Source organism: Perca flavescens, chromosome 21 (genome assembly GCF_004354835.1).
Source record: "Perca flavescens isolate YP-PL-M2 chromosome 21, PFLA_1.0, whole genome shotgun sequence".
Taxonomy (NCBI): domain Eukaryota; kingdom Metazoa; phylum Chordata; class Actinopteri; order Perciformes; family Percidae; genus Perca; species Perca flavescens.
The window spans coordinates 19,264,114-19,281,519 of NC_041351.1; the positions used below are offsets into that span (position 1 = coordinate 19,264,114).

The 17,406-nt window shown below is 41.4% G+C and overlaps 1 protein-coding gene and 10 non-coding genes across 16 annotated transcripts in view; 1 reads left to right on the plus strand and 10 right to left on the minus strand.

Annotated features, from left to right (window-relative positions):
- Positions 1-1,372: 1,372 nt before the first annotated feature.
- trnai-uau (transfer RNA isoleucine (anticodon UAU)) lies at positions 1,373-1,466 on the minus strand. Its single transcript has 2 exons — positions 1,429-1,466; positions 1,373-1,408 (listed from the first exon to the last, which is right to left on the minus strand). It is a non-coding gene; the product is annotated as a tRNA-Ile (tRNA).
- Positions 1,467-7,423: 5,957 nt separating this feature from the next.
- On the minus strand, positions 7,424-7,517 carry trnai-uau (transfer RNA isoleucine (anticodon UAU)). Its single transcript has 2 exons — positions 7,480-7,517; positions 7,424-7,459 (listed from the first exon to the last, which is right to left on the minus strand). It is a non-coding gene; the product is annotated as a tRNA-Ile (tRNA).
- A 286-nt stretch (positions 7,518-7,803) lies between these two features.
- Positions 7,804-7,897, minus strand: trnai-uau (transfer RNA isoleucine (anticodon UAU)). The gene is made up of 2 exons: positions 7,860-7,897; positions 7,804-7,839 (listed from the first exon to the last, which is right to left on the minus strand). It is a non-coding gene; the product is annotated as a tRNA-Ile (tRNA).
- A 285-nt stretch (positions 7,898-8,182) lies between these two features.
- On the minus strand, positions 8,183-8,276 carry trnai-uau (transfer RNA isoleucine (anticodon UAU)). Its single transcript has 2 exons — positions 8,239-8,276; positions 8,183-8,218 (listed from the first exon to the last, which is right to left on the minus strand). It is a non-coding gene; the product is annotated as a tRNA-Ile (tRNA).
- Positions 8,277-9,407: 1,131 nt separating this feature from the next.
- Positions 9,408-9,501, minus strand: trnai-uau (transfer RNA isoleucine (anticodon UAU)). The gene is made up of 2 exons: positions 9,464-9,501; positions 9,408-9,443 (listed from the first exon to the last, which is right to left on the minus strand). It is a non-coding gene; the product is annotated as a tRNA-Ile (tRNA).
- Positions 9,502-9,993: 492 nt separating this feature from the next.
- trnai-uau (transfer RNA isoleucine (anticodon UAU)) lies at positions 9,994-10,087 on the minus strand. Its single transcript has 2 exons — positions 10,050-10,087; positions 9,994-10,029 (listed from the first exon to the last, which is right to left on the minus strand). It is a non-coding gene; the product is annotated as a tRNA-Ile (tRNA).
- A 663-nt stretch (positions 10,088-10,750) lies between these two features.
- On the minus strand, positions 10,751-10,844 carry trnai-uau (transfer RNA isoleucine (anticodon UAU)). The gene is made up of 2 exons: positions 10,807-10,844; positions 10,751-10,786 (listed from the first exon to the last, which is right to left on the minus strand). It is a non-coding gene; the product is annotated as a tRNA-Ile (tRNA).
- Positions 10,845-11,130: 286 nt separating this feature from the next.
- Positions 11,131-11,224, minus strand: trnai-uau (transfer RNA isoleucine (anticodon UAU)). The gene is made up of 2 exons: positions 11,187-11,224; positions 11,131-11,166 (listed from the first exon to the last, which is right to left on the minus strand). It is a non-coding gene; the product is annotated as a tRNA-Ile (tRNA).
- Positions 11,225-11,509: 285 nt separating this feature from the next.
- trnai-uau (transfer RNA isoleucine (anticodon UAU)) lies at positions 11,510-11,603 on the minus strand. The gene is made up of 2 exons: positions 11,566-11,603; positions 11,510-11,545 (listed from the first exon to the last, which is right to left on the minus strand). It is a non-coding gene; the product is annotated as a tRNA-Ile (tRNA).
- A 494-nt stretch (positions 11,604-12,097) lies between these two features.
- On the minus strand, positions 12,098-12,191 carry trnai-uau (transfer RNA isoleucine (anticodon UAU)). The gene is made up of 2 exons: positions 12,154-12,191; positions 12,098-12,133 (listed from the first exon to the last, which is right to left on the minus strand). It is a non-coding gene; the product is annotated as a tRNA-Ile (tRNA).
- A 3,890-nt stretch (positions 12,192-16,081) lies between these two features.
- The window catches only part of rhbdf1b (rhomboid 5 homolog 1b (Drosophila)), a 51,902-nt gene continuing 50,577 nt past the window's right edge, over positions 16,082-17,406 (plus strand). For 3 of the 6 annotated variants that reach the window (XM_028568625.1, XM_028568623.1, XM_028568626.1), the window contains exon 1: positions 16,084-16,461. The gene's annotated coding sequence lies outside the window, so the exon portion shown is untranslated. Of the gene's footprint in view, positions 16,462-17,406 lie in introns of all 6 variants that reach the window. The other 3 variants (XM_028568622.1, XM_028568619.1, XM_028568624.1) reach the window with 3 other exon arrangements.

Consider the following 17,406-nt stretch of genomic DNA (forward strand, 5'->3'; position numbering starts at 1 on the left):
GAAGTAAACGTCTTAACAAATGAAATAAGATTTAACCTAAATTGCTATAGTGCTTTGCAATTTTGTATCATTATACAATAATGTACTATTATTAAGTTAAATTCAACTTTTACCAGTAGCAGCATGTAAAAGTATTATTGTCATAACATTCAAATTATGAGGTCTTATCATATTTCCACATCATTTAAAAAAGAAATTGAATTAAATTTAACATTAAACGGTTAAAAACTTTATATATAATTGTTTTGTGTAATACAGACATGCTGTAGCATAAAATTCTGAAACAAATACAGGACAATTTGTTTGGGTAAGGGGGGATTCGAGCCCTGCTCTTTTGGAGAGGCTTCCGGTCAGGAAAACATTTTTTTTTTCTTTCCGTTTTTTACAAAAAAGTCTTCTACACCAATACGCGACTGGCCTTTGCGGACCGATTGCGCCACCGGAGCTCTAAAGTGATGTGTCACTATCTTGACTAAACCCACACATGAATGCAATGCTTCAGCCATCCAGCCCCCCTTGCCAAACCTTGATAAACATGACACAGCATTATACAGTAGAATTTCTGTTATGCATTGGGCAGGTTTGCACTCAAAATCATCTAGAACTTGTATCTTGTACGTTCAGCCGTTGAAGAGATATCTATGTGACACTTCCAAGTGGACATCTAAATACCTTCAAATAGAAGTCAACATGCATGCAGCAGGGTCATGTTGTGTTTTCCATTGTCAAAGTATAGTCTAATCATCCAAATAAGTAATGTGATGATGATTTAATTGATCGATCAATTAATTGAGAAAATAGTGAGCAGATTAATCCACAATGCAAATAATCAGTAACCTAGTAGCAGTCCGATACAAAAATCCTGCTTTTCCATACATGTGTAACAATAACCTAAGGATATAATATAAAAATAGTCACAGGGGAAATTTCTCTGCATTAAGTCATTTTACTTTCAATACTTTAAGTATGTTTCTCTGATTGTACTTATGCACTTTTACTTAAGTAACATTTTAATTGCAGTGGAGTATTGATATTTTACAGTGTGGTATTAGTAAGTAAAGGATATGAATACTTCCTCCACCAGTGTCCGATGCTGGCCCTTTCAGGGCCTTCACATTATTCTTATTTTGTTTGTTTATGGGGATTTTAGCAGGTGTAGGTGCTCATCTGCTCCAGACTAAGTGAATAAGTGAATTTTGATTAATGTTCTCATAAATCCATAAATGAAGGTGAGCTATTGATCACAAGTTTTGTCAACAACATGCACACCTTTTTATAATCAAGGAAGCTGCAGCATGAAGGACCAAGGACTGTAGTAGTTTAAGTTACTCTAACTAACTTTCAAGTCATTGCCTATATGGTAAAACTCTGCTGCTCCAGGTGAGGATCGAACTCACAACCTCGGCATTACTCCGCAGTTTACTGTCTTATAAGTACCGCGCGCTGACCGATTGCGCCACTAGAGCACATAAAAGCAGCTACCAAACTCCTGTCAAATCAGACTGATTACTCTGGCCAGACAGGACAATAAAAAGGCAGGAGAAAGACATTTAGCAGGAGCACAAACAACTGGTCCAGCAGGTCAACCAGTAAGCTGACCAGTTTGACCACAGTTGGTGAGTGTCTCTCCACAGTGGTAGCTGCTACCTCTCGGGCAAAAAACACAGAAAGCTAGGGGGGGCCAGGATAGCTCAGTTGGTAGAGCAGGGGCTCGTATATAGAGGTTAACTCGTCGATGCAGCTGGCCAGGGATTTGATTCTGACCTGCCACCCTTTCTCCCTGTTCTCCCCTCTGTCTCTCCTTTCTTGTCTTCAGCTGTCCTGTCAAATAAAGGCCTGAAAATACCCCAAAAAATAATCTAAAAGAAAACATGGAAGACTACTGCTTCCCCTACCGCAAGAACTTTGACCATTCCTTCTCTCCCCGTGGCAGTAATAATACAAATATTCCTTGTGCTGAGGTGAAAACATCACAATACCACATCAAAAACAATAAAAACTACAGTGTCCCTGAGAGGCCATGGCACTGCAATTTAAGAAAGCACATGTTAAGAAGTCATCAAACTGCAGCAAGCGAGCCAGATGTGTGCGTCACTTAGAAGTGTCCTGTGGAAACGCATCAATTGCTTTGTGATCTATTTGCATGTGCTTTATTAATGTGTTGTGTTGTGATCTATTAGCATGTGTTTTCTTAATGTGTTGTGTTGTGGGCTATTTGCATGTGTTTTCCTAAGCTGCAGTGCAGTGGCCTCTCAGGGACATTGTAAAAAAAACTGCTGCTCCTGCCATGCCAAGAACACTACTAATGGCTGCTCGTACCATGGTCGAAAGACTTCCTGTTCTAACAGAAGTTATAAAAGCAGTGGCCCGGTCTGTAGAGAGACTCTATGAGCTCATCCACCAGGAACTGGCCAGGAAAGCAAACCAGTAACACAGCGACCGACAACCTCCTGGCTGCTATCATCTCAGCAACAGCTGCTCACAGGAACAGGAACACCCGCTGGTCTCCACATGTCCAAACAGCAGCAGGTCTTCATGGAGGAAAGTTATTGTTTTCTAAAAGTTCTCTTTATATTAGCAGACTGGCATCATACCACAAGAAATGGACAGATTCATTCATCACATTTCAAACAAATACAACCCCAAACCCTGTAAAATATTTTCCTAATTGTAATCTCTTTATCACTCCACAAGGTGGAGCTACAAGGTAGAAAATATAAGAAAGTACTGTTTCTTCTAGTACCGGTGTTTTTTTCAGTATTCAGATTCCGTAAAATATATTCTGCTGATGTTAAAATCAAACCTCAACAGAAATGATACTTTTTGAAATGAAATTTGATTTTAGTTTGATATATTGGTTTGACCATACATTTGGAGGTATAACAATTGCTCTAATCCGTTTACTCCCCAAAATGTTCAATTGCCATCATGTGGTCAATGTAAGTGTTGTTTGTTTTAAAAAAAAAAAGTCTGCACCAATTACCATTTATCATTTTAAAACAGCACATTTTGTTTTTGTTAAATGGTCAGCAGTAAAGTTTATAATATGAGGAAAATTAGCTGCAACACGCAAACACATTTTAGTATGGTCCTTTTAATGTAACTGGACTGCATTACAGCCTGATTTTCCCATTGTGCTAAATCCTCTGCACACAACCTAAACCAACATTTATGTGACAAAAAAATGACAATCAAAGGACAGCAGGTTGAAAAGGGTTAATTAATTCCTCATTTGAATTAACATGTTTCCCTGTAGAGTCTATAAACCTTACAAGTTTCTCCGGTTTCCTGCCCCAGCTGATTATCCTTAAAGCTTGTTTCCTGCAGCTACGCATTATAATCAGTTTTTACAAAAGCAGTTCTCTGTATGTCCTGCACGTAATGTGACTCTCACAGTGAGCAACACAACAAAGAGCAACGAGTGTTGCAGTTAATAGCATTTAAAAACGAGCCTTCGTGTATACTGTAGGTTGCATGGAGGCAGACATTTGTGAGTATATGTATCTGTGTAAATGTGTGAATTGTAAATAGCTTAAATACCAACATGCTAAACATACTGAAAGTACAAGTGACGCTACGAATTGACACAAAAATGCATCAAATCTCCAAAGAAACTATAGCTGACGTAAAATGTTCTTTCCTCCGGTCTTTATTAGTAACTCACATGTATAAAAAGCTCAGACCCAGTCCCTCCCAACATAGGCCCGTTTGTTAGGTTTAGCAGTACTGCAGCAGGAGGAGATCAGCTTTAAAGTGACGTTAAGCAACTTATAGGGGAACTATGCAGTTTTTTAGCTTAATTTACCTTAACTGAACAGCTTCGGAGTCAATGGAATGGTTATATGACTTTTTTTTCGAGTTGAATGGTAGTTGTCTCTCTTCCCCCGAGCGCCTGTGAGCAGAAAAACTGCCCTTGCAACTTTCGGCTGGCGAGCCGACGGCCTCAGCGTCAGGAAGTATCGCGTGATATCAGGTCTCGTGATGTAACGAATTGCTTCACGGCAAAGAAGCAGAAAGCTTGGAAAGCGTTGTCGGAGGAACAGAGAAAGAGGAAACAGCAAACTGACCGAGCAAGGAGTCAGACATGAGTAAACATCGGACCTGCGTTTTCACAATGGCGAGAACTGAGTCAAACACAAACCTGCAAATCCGATGCTGACCTGGCGTTCTTGCTGTTGCACTCATAAGTATCTTTAGGATGAACTCAGTTTAATCTTTATATTTCTTGTTATTGTGACCTCAGGATGTTTGCTATTGTCTGTAAAGGTTTTTATTATGACCGCTGTCTGTTACGGGCTTACTAGCTAGCTTACTAGCTGTCTACCTCAGTGGACATGGCTCCTTGCGTTCGCCGGCTTCTTTGAAAACAAATGCACATGACCAGAGGGAGAAGATGGGAGGGGGGAGAGTCGCCAACAAAGCTGTAGGGGGAGCACTATAGACAAACCTGCGAGCAAAAAGCGAGAAATAAAACAGCGAAGAAATTACCAAAACTGCATAAGCCCTCTTTAAACAGGCAGCAGGAGAAAATTTGCTATGTGCATACACCAATGTCGAAATGCATACATAACTTATTCCAATAATTCTAAAAGATTCAGCAACCATGCTTTTTATGAGGGCAATATATCTGCCCTCTTAAACGTTCCACGCAGCATGAATTATGTATTTCTCAGAATTTAAGCATAAGCTCAACTGATTTTTACTTCAAATTATTTTTTTCCACTTTAACTTAAATGAATGTGATGATCAGGATTTTGATTGAGTCAGTTGAGTCGTGTGATCACTGGTTTCAAAACATATCGCCAAAGGACCGCAGTTGTAAATTAGCTAGTTGGCTAACCCTGCGTTTCATGGACATCGGAAAAACGTTTTTCCGAGTGAAAACGTCACCATTCATGTAACGTCCTGTGGGAATCAGAGGTCGGAAACTCGGGCTGAATTTTGATACCCGAGTTTCCCAGTTGGTGACGCATTGTTGACAACTGACGTTTGATGTCGGCGACTTTGGGTCACTGAACATATTTTAATGACAATAAACTGTTTATTGTGGACAAATGCCTCTTCCAAGAAACATACACAGACATAATATGTTTCAAATTATTCATAAATAGGCCCACGTTGGTTGTCCTGCAGATAACACAAACAAACACCTGTCGATGTGTTGTTTGGATGCTTGCATAAGAAAACAGCAGAAAATCTTTTGTTATTGTGGCCTCCATGTTTTCACACACCTGATGCTCTCGGCTACGGCCGACCGTTGGTGGCAGTAATGCAAAAAGTTTTTATGCCAAACGGCAATATAACAGAAGAAGAAGAACACGCATCCTGACCATGTGAACGCTACCAGTCGGAAAAACAACGTAACCACGGGGGCGGTGCCTGTTATTCTGAGGTGGCATGAACGCAGGGTAACACTGGCCCATTCACTGAATGAATGAAAGTAAGCTGTTGATCACATTTTTTTGTCAACCACATGCACACCTTTCATATAATCAAAGAAGCTGCTGCATGAAGGACAAGGCCTGTAGTAGTCTCTGTTGTTAAGAGTAGTTTAGTTATTCAAACGAGTAGATTGATTATCAGGGTTTGTTTGTGTACAGATAACTTTAACCCAACCCCTGTGGTAAAACCTCTCTGCTCCAGGCGAGGCTCAAACTCACAACCTCTGCATCACTCTGCAGATTACAGTCTTATAAGTACCGTGCGCTGACCGATTGCGCCACAGGAGCCTACATGCTGATTTATTCAGTTCCTGAAAAATCTGACTGATTACTTTATTAGTGGAGTATAAAAGGTTTGTGTTGAGGAGTCTCACAGCCTGAGTAAAGAGGTTGCTTAAAGACCCTTTGTGACGGGGCGCATAGCTGCCGTCACGGTAGCAATACGCTACCTGTTTTAATCTCAAGGACTGAGTGTGAATGTTGCTTGTACATGTTTGTTTGACTGTCTATATGTCCGGTTATTTATACTGATTTTATATCATCTGTCATTCATCAAATTTCCTATATTAATCCCGTAGTTTTGTGCACAAATTTGTAACATCTATTGCTGCGGTGATTTGCTATTTGATAGGCCTGGCTAAATGCATATATCATTGTTTATTGTTTAAAAGCTATAGATTGTCACAAACATGACTTGTGGTGTATTATATTTTACAGCCAACAAGATACCTTGTGGCTGTGGTTATTGGTAATACTAATTGTATAAATTATGTTGTATCTATCTAGATTGTGGGATATTTGTTTGCTGTATGAAGCCATTACGGCCTACGCACCTGAGCCACCCCTGAGTTTTGCATGTTGGTATGTTCCAATTTGAGGGGCGGCGTCAGCCTATATAGGGTCGCTGTAGTATTTGCTCAAGGTCAGAGCTAGAGAAGGAAGGACGTCAGTCTGTGAAGGTTCTGGTGACTAGTGTAAAAAAAGTCAGACTTGTATACGGCTGTAACTTTGTATTGTTTAATAAGTTTTGACTCTCACGTCAATTTATTTTATTTTTTGTGGAAGTATTTTTTTTTTCTCCTTTTTCTTTTTTTTTTAAATTTTGGTTTTGTTAATTGATTATTTTGCCTATGGGCCTTAATTGGGTCATTGATAATAAAACCCATCATTTTTTCACATCACCTTTGCCTCAACCTGTGTTAATACCTGCTCAAGGCTACTCACCACATCTACCCTCAACACCCTCCCATGCTATCCCAAACATTTCAGATCAACCTCCCTTGAATAATTGATATTTGGTTGTTTGGTAATTCATTCAGGTGTTTCACATTACAGATTCTTTTTTTTATTAATGACTAGAGTGACAGATTTGTCTGAAAGTATGTGTTCACCTCACTGCTGCAGGTAAAACTCTGCTGCTCCAGGTGAGGCTCAAACTCTCAACCTCGGCATCACTCTGCAGGTTACTGTCTTATAAGTACCGCACTGACCAATTGTGCCACTGGAGCCTGCAAGTTGCAATATTCAGTTCCTGAAAAATCTGACTGATTACTTTATTAGTGGAGTATGAAGGATGAGTTGAGGAGTCTTACAGCCTGAGTAAAGAGGTTGCTTAAAGACCCTCCCATGCTATCCCAAACAGTTCAGATCAACCTCCCTTGAGTAATTGATATTTGGTTGTTTGGTAATTCATTCAGGTGTTTCACATTACAGATTTTTTTTTTATGAATGACTAGAGTGACAGATTTGTCTGAGTGTATGTGTTCACCTCACTGCTGCAGGTAAAACTCTGCTGCTCCAGGTGAAGATCGAACTCACAACCTCGGCATCACTCCGCAGGTTACTGTCTTATAAGTGTCTTATTGTTGTTTGGTAATTCATTCAGGTGTTTCACATTACAGATTTTTTTTTTTATGAATGACTAGAGTGACAGATTTGTCTGAGTGTATGTGTTCACCTCGCTGCTGCAGGTAAAACTCTGTTGCTCCAGGTGAGGCTCGAACTCACAACCTCAGCATCACTCTGCAGGTTACTGTCGTATAAGTACCGCGTGCTGACCGATTGCGCCACTGGAGCTCGCAAGCTGCAATATTCATATCCTGAAAAATCTGACTGATTATTTTATTAGTGGAGTATGAAGGATGAGTTGAGGAGCCTTACAGCCTGAGTAAAGAGGTTGCTTAAAGAGCCTCCCATGATATCCCAAACATTTCAGATCACCATCCCTTGAGTAATTGATATTTTTTTGTTTGGTAATTCATTCAGGCGTTTCACATTACAGATTTTGTTTTTTAGGAATGACTGGAGTGAAATATTTGTCTGAGTGTATGTGTTCACCTCTCTGCTGCAGGTAAAACTCTGCTGCTCCAGGTGAGTCTCGAACTCACAACCTCGGCATCACTCTGCAGGTTACTGTCTTATAAGTACCGTGCGCTGACCGATTGCGCCACTGGAGCTCGAAAGCTGTAATATTCAGTTCCTGAAAAATCTGACTGATTATTTTATTAGTGGAGTATGAAGGATGAGTTGAGGAGCCTTACAGCCTGAGTAAAGAGGTTGCTTAAAGACCCTCCCATGATATCCCAAACATTTCAGATCACCATCCCTTGAGTAATTGATATTTTTTTGTTTGGTAATTCATTCAGGCGTTTCACATTACAGATTTTTTTTTTAGGAATGACTGGAGTGAAATATTTGTCTGAGTGTATGTGTTCACCTCACTGCTGCAGGTAAAACTCTGCTGCTCCAGGTGAGGATCGAACTCACAACCTCGGCATCACTCCGCAGGTTACTGTCTTATAAGTACCGCGCGCTGACCGATTGCGCCACTGGAGCCTGTATGCTAAATTATTCAGTTCCTGAAGAATCTGACTGATTACTTTATTAGTGGAGTATGAAGAATGAGTTGAGGAGTCTTACAGCTTGAGTAAAGAGGTTGCTTAAAGACCCTCCCATGCTACCCCAAACATTTCAGATCAACCTCCCTTGAGTAATTGATATTTGGTTGTTTGGTAATTCATTCAGGTGTAGTGATGGTCAAATGAAGCTTTGCGAATCAGTGTCTTTACTTTCTGAGCTCACTAGATGGCGCTCTCTGTTCAACAAAGGGTTTGAAAAACCATTGAATTGCCATTCATTTAACCTTTTTCTTTGAACAGAGAGCGCCATCTAGTGAGCTCAGAAAGTAAAGACAGTGGTTTGTGAAGCTTCATTTGACCACCACTATTCAGATGTTTCACATTACAGATTTGTTTTTTATGAATGACTAGAGTGACAGATTTGTCTGAGTGTATGTGTTCACCTCACTGCTGCAGGTTAAACTTTGCTGCTCCAGGTGAGGATTGAACTCATAACCTCTGCATCACTCTGCAGGTCACTGTCTTATAAGTACCTCACGCTGACCGATTGCGCCACTGGAGCCTATATGCTGAATTATTCAGTTCCTGAAAAATCTGACTGATTATTAGTGGAGTATAAAAGGTTTGTGTTGAGGAGTATTACAGCCTGAGTAAAAAGGTTGCTTAAAGACCCTCCCATGCTATCCCAAACATTTCAGATCAACCTCCCTTGAGTAATTGATATTTGGTTGTTTGGTAATTCATTCAGGTGTTTCACATTACAGATTTTTTTTTTTATGAATGACAAGAAGTAATTCATTCAGGTGTAGTGATTGTCAAATGAAGCTTTGTGAACCAGTGTCTTTACTTTCTGAGCTCACTAGATGGCACTCCCTGTTCAACAAAGGGTTTGAAAAACCATTGAATTGCCATTCATTTAAACTTTTTCTTTGAAGAGAGAGCGCCATCTAGTGAGCTCAGAAAGTAAAGACAGTGGTTTGCAAAGCTTCATTTGACCATGACTATTCAGGTGTTTCACATTACAGGTTTCTTTTTTTTTATGAATGACTAGAGTGACAGATTTGTCTGAGTGTATGTGTTCACCTCACTGCTGCAGGTAAAACTCTGCTGCTCCAGGTGAGGATCGAACTCACAACCTCGGCATCACTCTGCAGGTTACTGTCTTATAAGTACCGCGCGCTGACCGATTGCGCCACTGGAGCCTGTATGCTAAATTATTCAGTTCCTGAAAAATCTGACTGATTACTTTATTAGTGGAGTATGAAGAATGAGTTGAGGAGTCTTACAGCTTGAGTAAAGAGGTTGCTTAAAGACCCTCCCATGCTACCCCAAACATTTCAGATCAACCTCCCTTGAGTAATTGATATTTGGTTGTTTGGTAATTCATTCAGGTGTAGTGATGGTCAAATGAAGCTTTGCGAATCAGTGTCTTTACTTTCTGAGCTCACTAGATGGCGCTCTCTGTTCAACAAAGGGTTTGAAAAACCATTGAATTGCCATTCATTTAACCTTTTTCTTTGAACAGAGCGCCATCTAGTGAGCTCAGAAAGTAAAGACAGTGGTTTGCAAAGCTTCATTTGACCATGACTATTCAGGTGTTTCACATTACAGGTTTCTTTTTTTTTATGAATGACTAGAGTGACAGATTTGTCTGAGTGTATGTGTTCACCTCACTGCTGCAGGTAAAACTCTGCTGCTCCAGGTGAGGATCGAACTCACAACCTCGGCATCACTCTGCAGGTTACTGTCTTATAAGTACCGCGCGCTGACCGATTGCGCCACTGGAGCCTGCAAGCTGCAATATTCAGTTCCTGAAAAATCTGACTGATTACTTTATTAGTGGAGTATGGAGGATGAGTTGAGGAGACTTACAGCCTGAGTAAAGAGGTTGCTTAAAGACCCTCCCATGATATCCCAAACATTTCAGATCAACCTCCCTTGAATAATTTATATTTTGTTGTTTGGTAATTCATTCAGGTGTTTCACATTACAGATTCTTTTTTTTATGAATGACTGGAGTGACCGATTTGTCTGAGTGTATGTGTTCACCTCACTGCTGCAGGTAAAACTCAGCTGCTCCAGGTGAGGCTCAAACTCACAACCTCGGCATCACTCTGCAGGTTACTATCTTATAAGTACCGCGCTGACCGATTGCGCCACTGGAGCTGGCAAGCTGCACTATTCAGTTCCTGAAAAATCTGACTGATTATTTTATTAGTGGAGTATGAAGGATGAGTTGAGGAGCCTTACAGCCTGAGTAAAGAGGTTGCTTAAAGACCCTCCCATGATATCCCAAACATTTCAGATCACCATCCCTTGAGTAATTGATATTTTTTTGTTTGTTAATTCATTCAGGCGTTTCACATTACAGATTTTTTTTTTATGAATGACTGGAGTGAAAGATTTGTCTGAGTGTATGTGTTCACCTCACTGCTGCAGGTAAAACTCTGCTGCTCCAGGTGAGGATTGAACTCACAACCTCGGCATCACTCTGCAGGTTACTGTCTTATAAGTACCGCGCGCTGACCGATTGCGCCACTGGAGCCTGCAAGCTGCAATATTCAGTTCCTGAAAAATCTGACTGATTACTTTATTAGTGGAGTATGGAGGATGAGTTGAGGAGACTTACAGCCTGAGTAAAGAGGTTGCTTAAAGACCCTCCCATGATATCCCAAACATTTCAGATCAACCTCCCTTGAATAATTTATATTTTGTTGTTTGGTAATTCATTCAGGTGTTTCACATTACAGATTCTTTTTTTTATGAATGACTGGAGTGACCGATTTGTCTGAGTGTATGTGTTCACCTCACTGCTGCAGGTAAAACTCAGCTGCTCCAGGTGAGGCTCAAACTCACAACCTCGGCATCACTCTGCAGGTTACTGTCTTATAAGTACCGCGCGCTGACCGATTGCGCCACTGGAGCTGGCAAGCTGCACTATTCAGTTCCTGAAAAATCTGACTGATTATTTTATTAGTGGAGTATGAAGGATGAGTTGAGGAGCCTTACAGCCTGAGTAAAGAGGTTGCTTAAAGACCCTCCCATGATATCCCAAACATTTCAGATCACCATCCCTTGAGTAATTGATATTTTTTTGTTTGTTAATTCATTCAGGCGTTTCACATTACAGATTTTTTTTTTATGAATGACTGGAGTGAAAGATTTGTCTGAGTGTATGTGTTCACCTCACTGCTGCAGGTAAAACTCTGCTGCTCCAGGTGAGGATCGAACTCACAACCTCGGCATCACTCCGCAGATTACTGTCTTATAAGTACCGCGCGCTGACCGATTGCGCCACTGGAGCCTGTATGCTAAATTATTCAGTTCCTGAAAAATCTGACTGATTACTTTATTAGTGGAGTATGAAGGATGAGTTGAGGAGTCTTACAGCTTGAGTAAAGAGGTTGCTTAAAGACCCTCCCATGCTACCCCAAACATTTCAGATCAACCTCCCTTGAGTAATTGATATTTGGTTGTTTGGTAATTCATTCAGGTGTAGTGATGGTCAAATGAAGCTTTGCGAATCAGTGTCTTTACTTTCTGAGCTCACTAGATGGCGCTCTCTGTTCAACAAAGGGTTTGAAAAACCATTGAATTGCCATTCATTTAACCTTTTTCTTTGAACAGAGAGCGCCATCTAGTGAGCTCAGAAAGTAAAGACAGTGGTTTGCAAAGCTTCATTTGACCATGACTATTCAGGTGTTTCACATTACAGGTTTCTTTTTTTTTATGAATGACTAGAGTGACAGATTTGTCTGAGTGTATGTGTTCACCTCACTGCTGCAGGTAAAACTCTGCTGCTCCAGGTGAGGATCGAACTCACAACCTCGGCATCACTCTGCAGGTTACTGTCTTATAAGTACCGCGCGCTGACCGATTGCGCCACTGGAGCCTGCAAGCTGCAATATTCAGTTCCTGAAAAATCTGACTGATTACTTTATTAGTGGAGTATGGAGGATGAGTTGAGGAGACTTACAGCCTGAGTAAAGAGGTTGCTTAAAGACCCTCCCATGACATCCCAAACATTTCAGATCAACCTCCCTTGAATAATTTATATTTTGTTGTTTGGTAATTCATTCAGGTGTTTCACATTACAGATTCTTTTTTTTATGAATGACTGGAGTGACCGATTTGTCTGAGTGTATGTGTTCACCTCACTGCTGCAGGTAAAACTCAGCTGCTCCAGGTGAGGATCGAACACACAACCTCGGCATCATTCTGCAGGTTACTGTCTTATAAGTAACGCGCTGACCGATTGCACCACAAGAGCCTGCACGGTGTAATATTCAGTTCCTAATAAATCTGACTGATTATTTTATTAGTGGAGTATGAAGGATGAGTTGAGGAGCCTTACAGCCTGAGTAAAGAGGTCGCTTAAAGACACTCCCATGCCATCCCAAACAGTTCAGATCACCCTCCCTTGAGTAATTTGTATACAGTCCCTAGCATCTCTGAAGAAGATGACAACACAATGTTTGTTAGAAAAGATTAATACCATCCCACGCCAGCTAGCGAGTTGTCAAAACAGACATGAGGAGAATGGAAGCGTTCAATAATGGATGCCTCCGACAAAAATGCCAGATCGTTTGGCCTAATAAGATCTCCAACAGTGAACTGTACAAGAAAACGGGAAGCCGGAGCATCACCAAGGAGATTAGTCACAGACGCCTGAGATGGCTAGGACATGTGTTGAGGATGGAGCAGGACCGCATCACAAAAGTCTCCTTAAGATGGACACCACCTGGGAAAAGAAAACCTGGGAGGCCCAAAACCATCTGGCGCAGAGCTGTGATACAAGAGCTGGAACAGATAAACCTGTCATGGGGAGAGGCCCAACATGCTGCCAGGGACCCAATGCAATGGAGGGTGCTCATTGAAGCCTTATGTCTCATAGGGGATGAAGAGGAGTAAGTAAGTAAGTACGCCAGCTAGCCATTAGTTATCATGCAGGTCCAGCTCACTCGCCTGTGTAGTAGTATGACTCTCAATGATAACGCTCCATTCAGTTACCTTGTGTACTTCAGTCATTATGAGGCCAAAGCTCCAGTGATGCAATGAGACAAAATCTCCCTCGGGACTGAGCTTGCTCCTTCCCTATCTTATGCATATTTCAGCATTGTGTGCGTTAAAAAGAGTCTGCAGTCCCAGTCTGCAGTGCTCTTTTGGTTTAAGTTCAACCTTCTGAAAGCTTTTAGATTTGATGTGATGCCCCTTGCTGCTTGCAGAAAACAGAATAAACAGTATCGCTTTTGCATATGTGCGCACACATAACTGTTTCACTGCCAATGCATCAATCCTGATGTCTTTTATGTGTGTGTGTGTGTGTGTGTGTGTGTGTGTGTGTGTGTGTGTGTGTTTGTGTGAATTTTCTTTAACAGAGAAACAGAAACCTCAACAACAGTCTTTATTTCTTTATTTCTTTCTTTCTTTGAGTGGAAGTCAAGTATGTGACTACATACTGAACAAACCCTCGACTTCATATTACTCTCTTGTCACTGTCAGCAGGATATTTGTGTCCAGCACTCATAGGCTTTGTGAGATACAGCAACTGCGGAACACATGCTTTGCTGTAAAACAACGTCAGATAAACTTACAAATTTGAGGATGAAATGCACAGCATGTGCACACATTGCATAAATACTTGTAAACGAATGCACTGAAATCTCTGATCTTTTTGGTTCATTTGACCATTTCTAACTGCCATTGCATCCTTTATATTCTCAGGTATTCCCTGCCACACCAAAATTGAAAACCCATCCCTGCCACACCCAGAAACACCTGGCAATCTATAACAACAATTATGATCCTTTGTACTGTGCTGTATCCTCCGTTATGTAACTTTTCCCATCTGACGACCACATTGTTGCAGTGACTGAACGTTGTGGTGGGCGGCGGGGATGAGATTAACCCATCAAAGGCTGTATGGTGGGCAAGGACAATGAGAAGATTCAGGGGTTTGAAGGAACAGGACACCGACCCTGCAGGGGAAACTCGGCTAAAATAGAGGGTCATGTGCAGCATTTACAAGAGGGATAAAGTGACACTATATATCAATGCTGTCTTCATGCACTTGGAGAAGTAGATTGCAAAGAAGTTGTATTTGCAGCACCTAGATAGAAATACTAGAATGAACATGGGGAGGGGGGGGACCACACATATCAAGCTGAGGGTCCTCCCAGGAAATGTTGAGTTCCAAATATTTCATTTCCTGCATTCTGATACATTTTTATGCACCGAAATCTGGTGGAAACATCTTTATTTATGTAAAGGAAAACAACTCAGGAGGCAGGTAACAATTCAAAATATAATAAAATACAATGGAATAAAATGCAGTAAGGGGGCTTTTACATTAGGGACCTGGGCCCGGATCCAAGTACACTTGACCCCAAAGTCCAGTTTGTTTCATTAGTTTAAACACTGCATACCATACCTGGGCACAGTTGGTCGATCCGTGGCCGAGTCCACTTGGGAAAAAAAACATACCAAAACAAAAGTAGACCACTATTTAACGGAGATGTTTTTAACTGGTTATAAATCTGTCTCAGATCAATACTGATGCCACATCAGCAGCAGCTATTCCTCTGGAGCTTTTTGCAATGGTAAATTTTCCTTTGGCTCAGGCTGAAACCTTTTTGGGGGTGCGGCAAAAATTCTTTCAGTCAAAGAAGTAAGGGTACCACCTCATATTGGCAAGGTTGTCTTGCCATATTGTCCTTGAGAAAGACAGAAATGACAGGATAATGTGTCAAAATGTTTGTGTGCAGCAGTTCAGTTCCTTAGGCATCTGACTGGAAAGTGCCCAACTTTCACCTGCGCATGCTCAACTGTTACCATGATGTTGTCATGCAGAGCAAACATGAAGCAAAACATATACATATTTGTAATTAAATGTATCCTATTGCGAGAATGTTTTTTGTGACAGACTGGGAATAATGGGATGTGGGAAATAAACACCAGGTGGCCTGTTCTTGTCTTTCTTACTGTAATACAAGAAAGTTGAAGATTAACCTTACTGAGGTTTTGAAACATATTTCAAGAAATGGCCGGGTTAGCTCAGTTGGCAGAGCGGTTGCACATACCTGTTCAACTCTGACCTGCAACCCTTTGCTGAATGTCTGAAAATGTTTCCCTTCTCTTTCCCCTTTCATGTCTTCATCTGTCCTGTTGAATTAATGCCCCAAAAAATAAATAAAATAAACAAGAAGTGTAATATCTAAAACATGTTGAGCTGAGGATTCAGCTTTGACTTAGGCCTCAATATAGAATACAGAATCTACAGCAATGAAGGCAATCTCAAATTTCCTTTCAAAAACAAGTAATGTTTAAAAGTTTAGATTAGAACTGATCTTGACACCCCAACAGGAGATGGCTTGCAAAACCAGTGAGTAAAAGAAAAGAAAAAAAATCCATAATAAAAATATCTTAATATTCAGTATTTAAAAAAAAACATAGTTACATGAGCTGGTATTCTAAAAAACTCAATCATTAACAAGTGACAAAAAAAAAACATTATACAGGCTAATCTGGATAATTGGCATATTTGATATAATTGTTTCGGCTTTTATTCTTTAATAGCTGTTAGTGTATTTAATAATTAAAAACACAAACAAACAGCTTACATAACAGTGTGACCAGATGGATGTCACTGCTATTACTCAATTATGTACAACCCTTTTAATAACAACAAGCCTGCAGATTTCTAACAGGTTACAGTTACTTTAACAGATACCTGCAGTTACTCTGTATCACCGGTAGGCGGCGGGGTGAGGTCGCCCGGCGGAGAGGCCAGGAGAGGCAGGCAGGCAGCGAGAGGCAGTCCGTCAGTCAGTCAGTCGGTCGGTGTCCTTTCATCCAGCGGCGGCAGCAGCCTGTGCGGAACACTGACGCTGAAACTCTCACCAGTGCGGCGGGAGGACGGCTGCAGAGGACCCGGTGTGCTTCATACAGAGAAGAGGTTTCATTCGGCTGATATTTTACATCTTTATGGGACGCGAGCACCGCCCTCGCTAACATCTGGAGCTCGCGCTTCATAGTGAAACTAACTCCTTTTCGTGCCCGCGGGATGTGTGGCAGGGCTAACTTATGAAGTGACCCGGTGTTAGCATCTCACCGGTGGAGCCGTCGCTGCTGGGCTGCAGGCAGGAACCGGACTCACTTGGAAGGTAAGCGAGGAAACACTGGGTATGGTATCATACCGAGCCGCTTTTTACACTGGCTGTCACTGTGTGTGTGTGCACATGTCGCTGTTTGTAGGCTACGGGCGGGAGCACGAGCTGTCAGCATCTCGTTCACAGTGCACGTATGCTGGTTTTTAACGGCGCTGCAGCACACAGCTGGGTCTCCTGGTGGGTCTCCCAACCGGGTGCGTCTCCCAACCGGGTGGGTCTCCCAACCGAGGCTAACATGGGAGACCAATGGGTGACAGTCAGTTAAAGTGCATTACGTGTGTGTGTGTGTGTGTGTGTGTATACAACCATAAAGTCTTATTTCCAGGGGTAGACTGAGATGAAAACGTATGTTTCTCCTTCCCATGATTCACTTCGTTTTATTCATGCATGTATTTGTCAGAGAGAAAAAGAGGCTTGCAATACTTAAATTATAATATAACCAACAGGTAAAATTCCCTTACACTCCAAAATGCTGTAGTAAATCAAGTCAAAGTTGCATGCACGTGCATGTACATGATGCACGCGCACCCACGTATGGTTATAAGAGAGATAGATCGATTTGAGAGTGTTGCTGAGATGAAAGGGGGCAGTTTTGGTTGCTGGCTGCACAGAAATCCAATTGAGGCAATTAAACTATAGCCTACTGACCCTTGTCATCAAGGACTTGTTTGGACTTCCTGTTTGGAAAGGTGGTAGGAAGCAGACTTTTGGGCCAGATGGCAGGAGCACATACAGACACACAATCTCATGCACACACACACACACACACACACACACACACACCTGGAACACCCGTTTAGAAGATTAGTGGCCTGGGTTTGAACCTGCGGCCTGCAGTTCTACATGGAGACTTCGACTCGTGACCAGCATTGCTTGACTTTTTTAGTGACTGTAGATTATTTTCTCGTGCTTTTATATAGAGCTGGGCAATATATTGGT